Genomic DNA, 10,013 nt, shown 5'->3' with positions numbered 1-10,013 from the left:
GGGACCTGATTATAGCACTTAAAACCTGGAAAAGTCAGATTTTCATGATATGTCACCTTTAACACAAATTTCACATCCTAATAGGCTTTTCATCGTGTTTACTACATGCATGCAGAGCTATTGATACCACCAAGTGGTGGGACACTGTCAGTGCAAGTTGATGGGTTCCATCATAATATTGGTATTTTGATGCGATAAATATAAAATATTACATCTATAAAAATCACATATTAAATGTGGTGGTACTGGGATATATCAACGTTATATTTAAAAATGGACCTTTTATAACAATGTTCCTGAGAAATGGTGCATTACATCATGTGAGATTTTTATGGTTTCCCTCCAGCCCTAAATACAAATTATGTTTGGGGGTGGAAAAGCAAGTGTCGATGCTAAAAAGGAGCATGTTTGTTATCACAGTATAGCATTTGATGGGCGAAAACATTCTTCAAAATATTTTTGGTTCCACAGGAGAAGAAATGTCCTGAGGTTGAGTAAATGATGACAGAATTTTCATTTCTGAATGATCCTTTTAAGGCCATTTTTACAAAGGCTACTAATCACATCTTTTACTTATCTGCCTTAGTAAAGACAACCATGGAGTAATTCACAGCCGACTCATCGCTGCTAATACTTGTAGTACCGTCGTCACAGCTCACTTGGCCTTTTCTTTCCATCTTTTTCTGTCGGGATTCTTTAACATTCACATAGTTTACATCCATTTTTTTATTCTTAATATCCACTAGTCCAAGGGAAGCAGTTTCTGAAACATTTATGTAGTCAGAAGTCTTACGACGGTCTTCAAGGCTTATGTACCGTTGAGAGTTAGTGGAAAGATCTGTCAGCTGACATCCAAAAATACACAAAAACAAAATCCCATATGAAACAAACCAAAAAAATGCCAATAAAGAATTGTAACGTTCTTTAAATGGTGTGCAACGCATCTGGAATACCTAATGGATGGCTTTCAGATGTGTGAGGAAGAAGTTAATGGTTTTCAAATGACTTACCGAGCCTGCACATAATTGTTGACAAGGCCAAAGTTTAGCGTGAAAGCCTCAGTGGATGAACAGTAAGACTTATTATAAAATGTGTGTTTTTACCATCACCTGAAGTAGGGGAAACACTTAATGCATTATTCTGACACAAAGCAGTTGACTCTCTCGTGTCGCTGGTTATGTGGATAGTGTCTCTTCTAACGTCTGAGGTAAAAATACAAATAAAAATAAAAAAATCCCACACATACCAAAGCTGCATCTACAGCTACATCTTATCTCATTTACTAGGATATTAAGAAATAAATAAGCAAGTAGATGAACATTTTAAACAGAAGTATCAGGAAAATAAGAACTATGGCAGCAAGGAAGCAGATGTTGCCGTAAATCAACGGATAAAGATTTTTACTAAAACAATGCAGAAATAAATATTGATATTTGGAATCATCACAAGATTCAATTACATAGTGAGGAGAAGAACAGTTTCAAGCCATTACAAGCAACTTGATCACTTCACACAGAAGAAAATACAAATACTGCACAACTCAAAGGCTTGAAAGTAAAAAGATTTTAAATGTGTTACATTGTGAATCTATCAAATACTTGCTGCATAGCTCATGCTACAGAATTAGACATGATAAATTCAACTGGTATTTTAGTAGATTTATTATAGAATTACCAATCTGTGGAATCTGAAGAATTGTTGTTTTCTGCAGAAATCAAGACAATTAGTTTGCATTAAAACAAACTGATACATGTGATCAACTATGCAGTGTGTGCTGTTTTTCTCTATTAAATTTCTATATTTATTTGTTCCAAATACATTCTATGTTACAGTTACAAATTGCATGTCACAGATTCATTTCAAGTATCATTTATATCTTGAATATATTTGTTCACAATAAATCATTCTGTCACATAAGAATTGTTTTCCCTCTTGATGTTATTTTTGTATGTCTGTGCTTGCCTAAATAAAAAAATCTGTTTTATTATATTTTAACTTTCAAATCTTACAAAAACTGGTTAACTGTTTAAATAACTGCTGTATTATAGTGGTACATACAGTATATCATTAACAGTTTTCAATCATTTAAAATGTATTTTGTATTTTGCACAATGCATATTTTCTTTATGAATATTATTATTATTATATTTTATCATAAAGATTGTATTATTATTTTAAAGATTATGATTATTATTCTATGTTTTATATTAAACTATATAGTCTACATTTCTCAACTATCATCATAATGTATTTGAAAATAATATCATCAAAAATAAAATAAAATCTATGCCACGTGTTTTACCTGCCAGCTCATTGAAGAGAAACACACAAAGAGTAATAATAAACACAGGGTGTATAATCCACATGATGCCTTCACAAACTCAAATTATTTCGATTTTGAAATTCCTTCTTATAATGATCTTAAATATTTTTATCAAAGTGCTGATCAAGTCCCCCCTTAAAAGCACAACCACGGAAACGCTCAGTGATTATCTTGAGTCAGTGGAAAGTTGTGCTTGAACGTCACCAGTTTTAAATAAGGTAAAACACTGAAGATACAGCACTGAAGTATCCTGCTTTTGAAAGCGACGTTATGAGTGTTAAATGAAATTTCTACCTAAACACTAATACAGTTCATTTTGACTGTAAGTGCAGGAATATAGCAAGTTTACCATGCTTCACACACACACACACACACACACACACACACACATACATATATACATACATATATACTGTATATATACACAAATGGAAATGATCAGAGAACCCAATGTGGTTATAAAATCTATTTAAGTTACAATATTTGAATAAATGTATACAGTACATATTTTAATAATTTCCAAATTTCCTTGATGAGCCAGCATTATCACAGTTTACTTGTAATTATAAAGGTCGATAAGCCTGAGAACAAGATTTTTTCAAACAACATTTGTCATCAACCACAAAAAAAGAGGCTCTGATTCAGTCATATTATCTAATAGAGTCCTTTTATTCAGGTTGTTTTCCAAAACATTTGTATTAATTACTGTAGCAAAATGTGTCCTCACAGTTGTCATTACGACAATTTACTAAAGTCTGTGAACTATTCCACTAATGTTATGTCTACAGATCGATCTACAGATCATTTCTAATTAATATAAAACCTCAAAGAACAATACACAAGATTTAAAGGGGTCATATGATGCTTTTTTTAAAGATCATTCTTTAGTCTTTGCAACTTCAGGGATCTTATCTATGCACAATCAGCTTGTAACACTCCAAAGAGAAAGGAAAACTTGAAATCGCATCATATGACCCCTTTAAAAAGGCCCAGGGGACCTCACTTTATAGGTATCTTCTGTTTAAACCCTGCAAGCATGTTCTGTTCTCTCTTTCCATAGCGGAGGCCGAAGGAATTGAGATTGTAGTACGCAACATTCTGCCTCCTTTTTGAATAAGGCCTTTCTGGAGACCACCACCGTGTGTTTCGCTGAGGACTTGCACTCACGGAGAAGTGCACTGAGAGCTTGGGAGAAGGAGATCCAGCTGTGGGACGAGTATCAGTTCCCCTGAGAACCTGGAGTGATGTTTCTTCAGGAGTTTCATCTAGAAATACAACAAAAGCTTGAGAGATACAGCTTATGAGACCAAGGCCTACAAGTGAAACTATGCTTTATAGTTACTGCATTTCATCTCATGTCCAATACAGGCTTATAATATATCTTATAATGTCACCTTTTAATCAACATTATGAAGAGTATTTTTCCATTAAACTTAACAATGCATCCAGAATTTTAGATATCTATTTTTAAGTTACATTGTATTTTGTTGCATTAAGGCTATTATTTAGTAACTGTTTGATATTAACTATATTGATGCTTTGTTAGAAGTTATTGCCAATTAACAAAGACAACACTGAACTTACCTTCTAAATAATACTGAAAATGCCCTGAAGGGTATGTATCACCATTTGCCACTGACAACATCAAAATGATGGTAAGTAGCATCATTTTTAATGCGTTTGGAACCAAAATTAGTTTCTGCAAGAAAGCAATGCAATTAGAAACCAACACACATGGTTATTTTCTGAATCATAATGGGTACTTTTTAGAGGCTTTATTTATGAGATCACACGTTTTAATGACATTTATATATATATATATATATATTTATCTTTTCATAGTCAATTCATAAGATCAGACACACACTTACAAACCCTAACACACAGACAGAGAGAGAGAGAGAGATACACACACTTCAAAGAGAATTTAAGTGATCAAAAGCATCAGAAATCAGCCTTTCACATCTGCTCCTATGCAATGCTGTTCACTGATGTAAAAAATGAAATACAAAAATATAAAAAGAAATAATAATATAACAATAAAATTCTAATATAAATATTTTATAATAAAATTATTGTATTATAAAAAAAATATAAATTTATAGTAAATTTATATAATACAAACATTTTATTACAAAAATTAATATAAATTTGTAACCAAAATGCTACTGATCTATCTAACAAACAATAATTATATAGCAACATAAAAGGTAAATAAGAACAATTAAAAAAGGCTGCTGAAATTATCTATTGCATGAGAAAATAAAGCTCTATGAAAAGGACTTAAGAGCAGATTCAGACCCTCTTGGTTTTTACTTGGCTAACCAAACCACCTATCCAAAAACAAAATGTTAACATGCATATAAAAAAAAAAAAAACACGTCAATGCACTGTAAATCGCTTTGATAAATTATCTGACAAATGTAAATACTGTATATTATTCAATCCCTCCAAACCCTAATGACCATCACATAGAATGCATATATATATATATATATATACACATAGACTGACAATTATGCAACTAAACATGATAATTGGAGTAAATGGCTTACCTTTACACTTGCAGGTATGGAGGTTGTGTTTGGTTCATACAACCTTCAAACATAATTTATCTTTCTCATACAACAATATTACCTGCGTCATAGCCTCCTCAGTGAATCGCAGACCTCCACAACCCTTCCCTTTTTCCTTCTGATCTTGTCTTTTTGCCCCGGGGTGGGTCCACCACCCATCCCTTTCACAGGAACATTCCGCAACCACAAAGCCTTTATATATTTGAACTCAATATCATTTTCTATTTGAGGGGGTAATTCATTGAAGTTGGAGGGAGCAGACAGATGTAATAGAAATGAGATGATAGGAAAAGCACTGTTCTAAAATATGTATTCATAACTTGACGGGCTGAGAGCACATCAACAAGATTTTAAAGATCACTGGACATTTCATTTTTGCTTGTGTTCGTCTCAAGAGGGAAATCGACAAAAGTGCAAACTTGCGCACATCTTGTGCACTTCAAATCCTAATTTTTTTTTTTAAATAATAAAAAAAGAGATATATTTAAAATAAACTCAAAAATAACATCCTTGACTAGAACACTGGGCATGTTATGGTGAGTTTATTCAACATATTATAAAGGTAATAATACAATAAAATAAAATAAAAATAAAATTTGAACAGTTCACTGCAGAAGCACCTCCAGATTTCCAGCATCTGCTCTTACACCATTGAGGTAAAAAATAAAATATTGTGAAATATTATTACAATTTAAAGTAATTTTTGTACTTTAATCAATTTTAATGCATTTTTTGTGATGGCTAAGCTGAATACTCCAGTTTCAGAAATCATTCTACACTCTAAAAAATGGCCAAAGTTGGGTTGAAACAACCCAGCATTTTTTAGAGTGTAATATTCTAATTTGGTGTTCAAGAAACATTTATTATTAACATCAGTGTTGAAAATGTATATGTATTTTTTCAGTATTCTTTGAAGAATAGAACGTTTAAAATAACAGCATTTATCGATGTATTTATTTATTTATTTTTGTAATAATGTAAATGTCTTTACTGTAACTTTTGATCAATTTAATGCATTCTTGAATAAAAGTTTAAAAAAAACACACCCAAATTTTGAATGGTAATGTATGGATTGTTCACCCAAAAAAATTAAAGTATTTCCAATAAAAATGTCTTTCACCCTCACTCTCAACATGTAAAATATTTGATAAAAGTGACAAGATTGATAGAGAATGACAGAATTCAGTTTCTGGGTGAACTATCCCTTTAAGAAGCCTTTCCCATGACCAAAGATCTACATAGTTTCTTGCGTCATATCTAAACAGCTCATTACAAGCACTTACGTTTCCAAATGCCAACAGGACCGAGTCAAAGTACAATAGTATTCCAAACAGCACAAAGAACATGCCGAATCCTGACAGACCCACACCGATTTCTAGAATCCAAGTCAGAATAGATTGGTTATAGTTGTATTCTTAGTTAGTCAATAAAGCAGATATTTCTGTGATCATTTAACAAGGAGAACACTGTGGAAATCTTCTAGCCACTGCAAACAGAAACATGTCTAAAATACAGGCCACTCTTAATGTACTGATTTACATTGTTTTCATTTAATTTAACACCAACAATTTACATTAAGTGTGTGAACATAGCAATGTGTCTGAGTTGAGTTGTAACTACTCATACAGTGGTTAATGTATATTCAGTGAAAGAAAGACACTCACTCTGAAACTCTGTGATTGTGATCATGGTTTTCCCTCTGTTGTCTTTCTTGGCTCAGGTCTCTTGGTTTTTGTTTCTCGGTTTTTACTGGTTTGTGTCTTTCACACAAATGCTTGACTTTTGAACCCTACTGAAGGGTGAACATTAACCAAACCTATTAGACTGATGAGAGAGAACGCTCTGCCTGATGATCACTTTATCTCATGTACACTCTATCAGTCCATTCACTCGTCCACAAAAGCATGTGTCCACACACCCTCCGCCCTTATCCTCACATCACACTAATAACTTCATCTCTAATATGACAGCTGACCACATGCATGCACCCTAAACAACACCCGTTCACAACTTAATATCCCCTGCCCTTTAATCAATTTTAATGTAATGCACTTTATTAGCATGACAAATAATTGCACATTTATATTAGCTGTCTTTAGAAGAAAACTGTGCAAAACAACATTAAAAAAAAGCAAGTCAGTTTATCAGATGCAATTTTGGTGACTAGATCAAATTATTATATGGCTTGTTGGAATACTTGATCCTGATTGGTCAAGAGCGGTGTTCCATGAAAGAATGTTCCTGCCACGGATTAAAAAAAAACTAAAATTAAAAGGTAATTATGACTTCTTTTTTTTCCACAATTGTAAGTTTATATCTCACAATTCAGATTTAGACTTGCGAGTTTTGTCACAATTCTTCTCAGAATTGCATGTTATACCTTTAATTGAGTTAACTGCAACTAAAAAATGACAAATTTGTAATTGCAAGTTTACATCTCACAATTCTGAGAAAAAAAGACAGAATCACAAAGTGACATCGCACAAGTCTGACTTTTTTTTTTTTAGTTTACATTTTGCAAATCTTGACATTTTTCTCAAAATTCCAAATTTAAATCTCACGGTTCTGTTCAGCTTCTCTCTCTCTCTCTCTCTCTCTCTCATAATTCCAAGTTTCTTACAATTCTGACTTTTTTTCTCAGAATTCTGAGTTTATATCTCACAATTCTGACTTTTTTCTCAGAAATCAGTTTCGCTCTCTTATTTCATGCAAACACAACTGCTGCCATCTTGTGTCTGTTATCAACTGTAGACAGCATGATCTTGAAGGACTTCCGTATTAATATTACTGTAATATTATTGCAGTGTTATAAATATACAAATCAATAATTTGTGTTCTTTATTTGATGAATAGTCCTTAAATAAGCGCATAATGTAGCCTGCAGTTCACCTGTTGACTCAACATTAGCCCTTACATGTGGAAGTGGAAAACAACATGCTCAAATGCAGTTGGTCCTAAAATCTACACATGCACCTCTTTCTTCCTTATCTTTCCTCATTCACTTCTGACAACAGTGTTATTTAGACACCAACAGGCCTGCCATTACCCACTTGTTACCTCATCTACAACCCATTCCTCTCTTGGTATCTGTTGAAAGAATCTCCAATAAGCTCTTTATTTTCCATTACACAGATACCTTCTCATTCTGTCCACTCATTCATCCTTTTCTGTGTTAAACAAATGCAAGAAAGTGAACTTTCTATTTAGACAACCAACTGTTCTTCACAACATTACTATAAAGTCTTAATACTTTCAATTAGAGCATGTATCATAAACATACATCGTTAGATATTTATTAGTACCATATTCAATACTGCTGACACATTTTCTTGGCTTTCACTTTGTGCTTGTGTTGTTATTGTCAAAATACACATAATTTATAGTTGCTTTCAAGTCTCATCCTTAAAATGAAATGCAAATGTAAATTAAATAAAGCAAATATTCACCACTAAGCTTGATTTCTTACAAGCAATGTTACAAGTGGCCCAGAAAAAAATTGTGGTCTTAATAAGTGGTTGGGATTTCTGTGAAAAAACGTGTTGGAATGTTGAACTAACTGACTTCTGGCTCAACATTATGGGTTTGATTGCGGCGTATTCCATTTCCAACTGTCATAACAAGACTAAGGCTTCAAACTCTTGTAATAAATAGGCTTCATATATTTATTTGGCTGAAATTAATCCAGTTTACCTCACAAGGTGCTAAAAAGAGCTTCTGTTGTAACGCAACTTGTAATATAGTGTAACCTTATCTACATCCAGGGAGATTTGCATATTTGCAATGACAAGTGAACGAAATCTTGGTCTAGGAGTAAAGTGTGTCTCATGTTTAAAGGTGCTGTATGTAAGTTTTTGACTCTACTAAAGCATACAAATACCATAATATGTTTGCAGATATTCACGAAACATGCTAAGTTAACATATTTGTTTATCTGAAAAACAATGCTACTGTCAGTTATTCTCCTTTGAAAATGTGTGTTCCGGGCCGGAATGTCTGTCTCTGCTTTGGTTTGTGAAACCCGCCCACTGCCAGTTTACCCAATTGTATTTCGGCACCCTGGGTTGCCAGTTGGCGGAGCATTTATTCCATTCATCGTCAAGTGCGCTGGTTCCTGTTGGTGTCGTCAATCTGCCAACCGGCGTGTGCGTCAAGTCTGAGGAGGAGGGGCCGGCTGAAAAAAAAACTCTCCAATATTTTGAATTTGGACTGCAATACCTAGTTCAACCACTCGGTGTCAATCCTACATACAGCACCTTTAAGGTTAACAAATTGGATTTTTTTGGATTCTACAAGTAACATCATAACATTTGAAGTATCAGTATTTTTCTTGTTCACCATTCAAATTAGGCAGCTTCTTGCCTTCATTTTCAATTACAGTACATTCACCTGAGGTGAGTGAACACAGTGTCGAAATACAATTATGGATGTACAAACTCTACTGAAGAAAAGTGATATGAATAAATGAGGAGTTTTAATTACAAAAGGTTTTAAATACATTCACTTTATTGCATGAGGGTACTTCTAAAGCAAGCACATTAAGTATTATTTTGTTTGATTTGCATAGCTCAAGCAGTCTCGTTTTTTCCCTTAAAATACCATTAGTTATGGTAAATATGAAGACATAGTGTTTTGATTTAAAAATATTTACACAGACCAATGTGCTTATTTTGAATTCTTGTAGTTAATCCCACTTTATATGCTACATTTTTTTTTTTTAAATCGAATATTAGACATCTCTGCTTTGACTGTCCAACAGCAACTTTGACCATTTTGTCCAATTACGTACAAAATAACACTTAAAAATGACTTTTAAACAAGGCCTTCAAAAGGATGCTGTAAAGTTTAGGTCAATAAATTAAAAATATATCAGACTTGATCAGTATCTCCATAATATATCAGATCAAAACTCTCTTTAATCATTTTACAAATGTAACCAATCAAACCTCATTTTATACATATAAAAATATGCGATGCACTGATCTTGTTTTTCTCTTTCTAAAAAAGGATAAAAAATAGATCTCTGTCTTCCCATTCAGGGCTGTTTTTGCTTGAAAGTGATGATGAATAATTTGCTTCTCTGGAACGGTGTTCTCTTTCCCAGATCTCATACTGTT

This window comes from Sinocyclocheilus anshuiensis, unplaced genomic scaffold, assembly GCF_001515605.1.
Source record: "Sinocyclocheilus anshuiensis isolate Anshui unplaced genomic scaffold, SAMN03320099.WGS_v1.1 scaffold2357, whole genome shotgun sequence".
In the NCBI taxonomy this organism is placed as follows: Eukaryota; Metazoa; Chordata; class Actinopteri; order Cypriniformes; family Cyprinidae; genus Sinocyclocheilus; species Sinocyclocheilus anshuiensis.
The sequence above is the reverse complement of the archived record's forward strand: the minus strand, read 5'-3'. Positions refer to the sequence as shown.